This window comes from Pyrus communis, chromosome 4 (assembly GCF_041283825.1).
Source record: "Pyrus communis isolate YQ-2024b chromosome 4, ASM4128382v1, whole genome shotgun sequence".
Taxonomy (NCBI): domain Eukaryota; kingdom Viridiplantae; phylum Streptophyta; class Magnoliopsida; order Rosales; family Rosaceae; genus Pyrus; species Pyrus communis.
The window spans coordinates 11,862,585-11,870,355 of record NC_142568.1 but is presented as its reverse complement, the minus strand read 5'-3'; positions in this window follow the sequence as shown (position 1 = coordinate 11,870,355).

Sequence of the window (7,771 nt, the reverse complement as noted above, 5' to 3'; positions counted from 1 at the left end):
AAGGCGACGCGTCCACCGATTCAACAAGCCGGAATTTCCGGCATAATTTAGGCGACGCTTTCTCGGCTTTTCAGAAGACGCGTTCAACTTTGTCAAAAGATTTCTTCTTTTCAGACAACACGTGGAGGCCATCATCGCAACTACACGTCTTTAGCCGACAAGCGCAAAGTTCGGTGACGCTTTCTCTGCTTTTCAGAAAACGCGTGCAGCTTTGTCAAAAGGAGCCGCATCCGCGCTACTACGTGTCGTTCAGAGATCGAAGGGCGCTACTACGTGTCGTTCAGAGATCGAAGGGCGCTCGTTCAGAAATCGAAGGGGTGTCGTTCAGAAATCGAAGAGGCGCCACTATTTCAAAAAGCCGGATTTGCGGGATCAAAACGTTTGTCGACAAGGGTAAAAGAACAATACCACCACTTGATATTATCTTTATATATGTCGACCTTCGTCTTTTATGGCAAGGCAAACCTGAAGAAAATTGCCCAACTCTCCCTCACCTCTGAGGACGCACTCCCAGCAAAGCCTTTCGAAATACTCAATTCTTTCTTCTTCCCCAAAGATGATACCAGATGCCTGGAGTACAGATGACCCAGGAGGAAATGGCGGATTGAAGTGTGCTGATTCATTCACCGCTTCTTCAAAAGCAAAGGTATCTCATATCATCAAGGTCAAAAGCAAAAGTATCTCATATCATGCTCTTTCCCTGTCTTTTTCTTTGTCCTTGTTCTTACTCGCATGGCAAAGTAAAAGAAGCAATCAGCCGGCACTTGGAGTCAGTCTTCCGAGTTGGAGCCAACTGCCTGGAATCTATTCCTGATTGCTTACCTAGCGTTGCTCTCGAGTAGTCATCTTCAACGGTTGATACACTACCAGAGAAGGGACCACTTCTGCAAAGGGGAGCGAGTAAGGCAAGTGAAAATGATACATTGAAGCATGTGGAGACAAGCATAGGCTGAGTTATCCTCCAACCCTTTTCAATACGAATTGGAAATATTGAACAAAGAAACAGACCAAAGGAGTAAGCTCAGACCTTCGGGGGAGACCAAAAGAATCCTGCTGCCCAGTTCAAGAGTAGCACAAAGGAAAATCAATGATGGGCGGAAACCAGTTCAAGAGTAAGCCTGTGGAATCACAAAGATCAAAGCCTCAATGCAATCACCAAGGAGAAGAGAGAATTTACACTCCATAACCAGATTTGCGTCCCTAAACTCTTCTCTTTGTTAATTACATTCTGCCATGTTTTGTATGCTTAAGTGCTTTTTGTGTGTTTACTTATGTTTTGTGTGAATCTATGCTTAAAACATTGAGGACAATGTTTGATTTAAGTGTGGGGGGTAACTAAGTATATTTGATGCAAATTCGTGGGATTTTATCACCCATTACTTAAAATGTTGTTCCTTGTTGTTTTAAGGTGTTTTGAAGTTGTTTTATAGTGTTTTTAGTATGTTTTGTTTTATAACTTCGAAAATCACATAAAAATTAGAAAAACATGTTTTGAAAAGCCTAAAAAGAGTGTTTTGAGTCGTTTTTGTGTGTTTGTGTCTTAGGATACCTTCCAACACAATGATAAGGATTTGGTTTGTAATTGCATGACTGTTAAAGAGAGTTATAAACATGGATGAAAGTTTGATTTACTCTTGGTATATGCTTGGTTATGGTTATAATGTATGACTTCACATGCAATCATAAAAGAAAAATTCGTTTTTGTAACATGCTTGAAGGAAGAAACTCATAATAACGCTACATCCCTGTGAGACTCGAGCCATTACTTTCTTTGGAGAGTTATTTTCTGTGATTCTTTGTTTTCTAAAGTTGTTGCATGATCTCATTATTCCTTGCTTGGTTACTACTTAGAATGCAATTGTATCATGATAGAACTAAATACTAGAACTTATATCCGTTTCATTCAAAGCATGACATTGAATTGCATAACATATATCAAGATGAAGTTGTGTAGTTGCCACCATAGCCAAATAGCCTTACTTCCCATATTTCGTATATATTAGTTTTAACCCTGTTGAGCCTCGTTTAGCCTATTTTCTTTGCTAACCACATCACCCCTTACCTAGCCTAGAGTAGGACTTTCCTATACCCTTGTTCTTAAAGTATAGTGAGCATGACTTAAATGAATTCTTTTTGAGTTACATTATGCAAGAAAATGAGTGTGGGGGAGTAAAAGTTTGTTCTTACGTTTATATGTATGTTTTGAGATTCAAAAGAAAAAGAAAAAGAAAAAGAAAAGAAAAAAATTGTGGAAAACATATGAGAAAGAAAAACAGAAAAGAAAAGAAAGAGCTTGTTATCCCTTTTTGATCAAAAGTTGAGTTTTCATTCAAAAGTGAATTCTAAGATGATTCAAATGCTTTGCTCGCTATTTCTTTAAGAACCTTTGTTTTCCATATCCCTTCTTTGTTAGCCACACACCCCAAGCCCCATTACAACCCGTGACTTCTATCTTGAGTGTTATGTGTTTCAATTTGTGGAGTTTGAACTTGGTATGAGCATATGGTGTCACTGGTTCTCGCATCTAAGTAGTGGCATTCCATTCATGAGATCTTATATATACATGTTAATAATTCCAGAAAATGCTTTCCTTGTTATAACATATGTGAGTGTTCGTCTACATGTTTACATCAATCTTCTCACATATACCTAGTGTAGGGAGTGTAGTCAGAAAATCTGTGTGAAAAACGAGTGCATATCTTGTAAGGATTTGAGCAAATTCTCTAAGGCATGTTACTACATTCAAAACATGGTTTTAAATGCTTAATTGTGAAATAATATGTGGTGACTATGATTAAGAATGTACTTAAGTGTGAAGATGACTAAAATCTATGGGACTAATGATTTTTAACTTGTCATGTGCATTGGAAATCCTTGAGACGATTGTTGGAAGGTTTAGGTTGTGTTTTTCTTGTTCAGTGTCGTTTTGTTTTTGGTTTCTTTTGTTTTGTTTTGCTCGAGGACTAGCAAAAGATAAGTGTGGGGGTATTTGATAGGAGCATATTCATGCGACTTAAATGGCTTGTTCTCGTGCATTTACGTTATGTTTCTTTAGTTATTTTAGTACTTTAAGCTATTTTCGTGTGTTTGTAGGTTCTAAGGGCAAGGTATGCAAAAGGATGCCTTTTGGTGCCTTTTGGAGCAAATTAGAGATTGGAATGGATATCATATGCTTGGAGCCAAGAGGATGGACGAAATTGAAGACTTGAAGTAGGAAAGTTAAATCCTAAAAGACCTCATGTTTGAGCATCATTGAAGACTCCTACGCATTTTAGAACACAAAAACAACATTCCTTGCAACCTTAGGACATTATCGTATGTTTCCTTGTGTCTCCCTTCCTTGCCATGCAAGGAAGGGCTTTGTTCCCTATTTTAAACACTTAAACCATTCACTTAACATATCATTCACCACATATCATACACTTATCATATCATTCACTTATCATATCATACACTTATCATCATGATGCGAGATTTATACGCACACAAATTAAACCCTCTTTTTATCAATTGTAGTAAGTATGTAAGTAGGGATCGTTCTGGACCGGGGATTAGGAGGGATTGTTAATCACTTGGATTTGACTCAAAAACGTAAAAACACAATATAAAACACTAAACTAGACTCAAAGAATGTAAAACTAAACACTTAAAACACTAAAACAAACCAAAAGACTCAAAACAGCACCAAAACACTCAAAACTGCCTTAAAAACACAATCTGGGCAGTTTTGAGCACTTTGACTACTTTGGACGAAATTGGGTAATAAATTGATTCAAAACACTTAGAAACACAAACTAAGACACTTTCTAACTAAATTGGACACTAAAGTAAAGGGGGATTGAGGTTTTGACGAATTTGAAAGCAAAACTTAAAACTTTGTAAAATTAGAACAGATTGTAAAAACGAATTTGATGGAATGGAATGGATGGGAAGCTAGCTAAGGGGTTCATCTCCATACATGTTATACTTGCATAATAAAATGATTTCCAATTGCGTTTCAATAAACCATGAAACTCATCACCCCGGGTTAATTAGGTCCGCTTAAATTAACCGTCAAGTTTTCCTTAAGTTAATGAATTGGATGATTGCATACGACAACCCAAAGCATTCCCCACAAGTTCCCTACATGAATTGCATAATAGAGATACAAGCAAGAATCATTAAGTTCTTTGAAAACTATAAGTGTTGACGAGGCATTCGTTACTATGATTGCATGAAACTTATGCCAAGAATTCGTTTAACGCGATTGTTTATAAGCAACCTCCACTACTTGTGAATATAAGTTCATAACTATTAGGTGAAACTCACTTATATTCTAGCGTCATATTCATGCATGAAAATTAAGCGTGCACTCTCAATAAACATACATAAATAGGTTATCAATAAAACAGTTAAACAAATTGAATTCACAACTTATGAAACGTAATTAGAAGTAATCAAATCAAAATGCAAGCATAAACATATATTTCGAATTACCCCCTAGCCAAGGGGGTTTTAGTTGAATTTAAACATTGGAATCAAAGAAACACCTAAACATTCCAACAACTCAAACTTGAATTGTATGAACGTTTAGTCCCTCTTCTCTTCCATTCCTCATTCGTACAAAACAAAGAGTATTGAAATTAAACATTGAAATCAAAGAAACACCTAAACATTCCAACAACTCAAACTTGAATTGTATGAACGTTTAGGCCCTCTTATCTTCCTCTTCGTTGTAGCACAAGGTCTAAGGATAGTTTGATGGTGTGAATGGTTTGGGGAGTGGTTGGAGTGGCTGCAATGGAGGAGAAAAGTGTTTTGGTGGCTGCTACAAGGGTGTGGAGAGGTTTTGACGAATTTCTGGAATATGGAAGAGTGAATGAATTGAGGTGTAATGCATGCTTATTTATAGGTGAAATGGGGGGAACATGACAGCTAGGAGGGAATGTGGCTGCATGTTTGAATGATTAAAGGATGCATGTGGGTTGGAAATGCATGTGTAAGCATGTGTTGGCTGAATTAAAGAATGTGAGGGAATGATGAAAGGGGAAACATGACAGCTAGGTTGGTTGAATGATTATGAGTGCATGTGGCTGATTTATGAAGGGAATGCATGTGATTTAAAGGGTGGGAGTGCATGTGATTTGGTTGGAATGATTGGAATGCAATCTGAAATGGGAGATGGAATGGCTGAATGTGGTGCAATGATAATGTCTTGTGGCTGAATGGATTAAAGAATGGGAGTGCATGTGGGTGGAAATGCATGTGGGTTAAAGAGTGAATGCATGTGCAATGACAGCTAGGTTGAATTAATTAAAGGGATTGCATGTGCAAGGTTTTGGTGTGAATGATTGAATGTGCATGTGGCTGATTTATGAAGAGTGAATGCATGTGGCTGCAAGGTGTGAATGATTATGGGTGCATGTGGCTGCAATGGATTAGGAATCCTTCAATTTCGTCCATTCCTTTTGCTCCAAACATAAGCTATCCATTCCAAGTCCAATTTTGCTCCAAAATGCTCCAAAATGCATCTTTTTGCTTCCTTAGCCATATGAACCTAAAAACACACGAAAATGGCTTAAACTACTAAAACAACTATGAATTAACAATATAAATGCACGAAAACAAGCTAAGTAAGTCGCCTAAATATGCTCCTATCACATCACCACTTATCACTTATAATAACCACATATCATATCACTTATAACCATACACTTATCACTTATCATACCCATAATCATTCACACCTTGCAGCCACATTCATCACCAAAGAAACCATCATTTCAGCACATTCCCTTGCATTCCAACCAAAACCGTGCACATGCTATCACCATGCATTCACATGCACTTGTTCCTCCATCATTCCATCCTTTAAAACATTGCACATGCATTTTAATCATTTAACACATGCACTCCCATTCTTTAATCCATGCAGCCACACATTCACCCACATGCATTTCCACCCACATGCTCTCCCATTTCAGATTGCATTTCCATTCACACACCAACACATCCCTTTGTGCCGTGCACTTTAATCATTCAATTCAGCCATTCCACATGCCATTGTCATTCCACTTTAGCTTTAATTCACATGCACATTCATTCATCCAGAAAATACATCCTTTGCCATGCACATACACTTCCCACTCTTTAATTCATTTCAGCCACATGCATTCCCCCTTTAAGCCACATGCACTCCCATCCATTCCACATGCTATTGCAGCCACATGCATTTCTCTTTTCATTTCTAGATTGTCCCCATACACATTTCAGTCACAAAACTCTTCCATATTCGAAAACACCACAGAAATTGGTCCCTTGGGGCCGTGCCCATCACACCATAATTCCATCCAATTCGTCCATATTCAGAAAATCATCCAAAACACCACCAGAAATCATCCCCTTGTGCCGTGAGTATCCCTACTAATCCAAACACCACTCCAACCACTCCCCATCCCTCCAAAACACTTCACACTATCCCAAAACTCACCTTAGACCTTGTGATACAACAACGAGGAAGAGAAGAATGCCTAAACGTTCGTACAATTCAAGTTTGAGTTGTTGGAATGTTTAGGTGTTTCTTTGATCTCAATGTTTAAATTCAATTCTCTTTGTTTTGTACGTATGAGGAATGGAAGAGAAGAGTGCCTAAACGTTCATACAATTCAAGTTTGAGTTGTTGGAATGTTTAGGTGTTTCTTTGATTTCAAAGTTATGAGGAACTAAACCCCCCCTTGGCTAGGGGGGGATTCGAAATATATGTTTATGCTTGCATTTTGATTTGATTACTTCTAATTGCGTTTCATAAGTTGTGGATTCAATTTGTTTAACCATTTGATTGATAACTTATTTATGTATGTTTATTGAGAATGCGCGCTTAATTTTCATGCATGAATATGACGCTAGAATATAAGTGAGTTTCACCTAATAGTTACGAACTTATATTCGCAAGTAGTGGAGGTTGCTTATAAACAATCGCGTTAAACAAATTCTTGGCATAAGTTTCATGCGTATTCCATAGTAACGAATGCCTCGTCAACACTTATAATTTTCATAGAGCGTAATGATTCTTGCTTGTATCTCTATTATGCAATCATGTAGAGGACTTGTGGGGAATGTTTTGGGTTGTCGTATGCAATCATCCAATCCAATAACGTTAGGAAGATTTGAAAGTTAATTTAAGCGGACCTAATTAACTTGGAGCGTTGAGAATTCATGGTTTATTGAAATGCAATTAGAAATCGTTTTATTATGCAAGTGTAACATGTATGGAGATGAACCCCTTAGCTATTCTATCATCCATTCATTCCATTTCATCAATTTCATATTTACATTCTGTTTTAATTTACAATCTGTACATTTAATTTAATTTCGTATAAACCTAAATCCCCCTTTACTTTAATGTCAAATTAGTTAGAAATCAATTTAGTTTGTGTTTTTAAGAGTCTTGAGTCAAGTTACAACTTAATTTCGTCCAAATTTGTGTTTATACTCAAAAGTGCCCAGAAAGTGGTTTTTAGGCAGATTTGAGTGTGTTTGTGCTGTTTTGAGTCTTTTAGTTTGTTTGAGTGTTTTAAAGTTTAGTTTTGCATTCTTTGAGTCTAGTTTAGTGTTTTATATTGTGTTTTTACGTTTTTGAGTCAAATCCAAGTGATTAACAATCCCTCCTAATCCCCGGTCCAGAACGATCCCTACTTATACTTATACTACAATTGACAAAAGAGGGTTTAATTTGTGTGCGTATAATTCTCGCATCAGTCCAGCTCATAGGTTTCGACCTATTTGAGTCGGC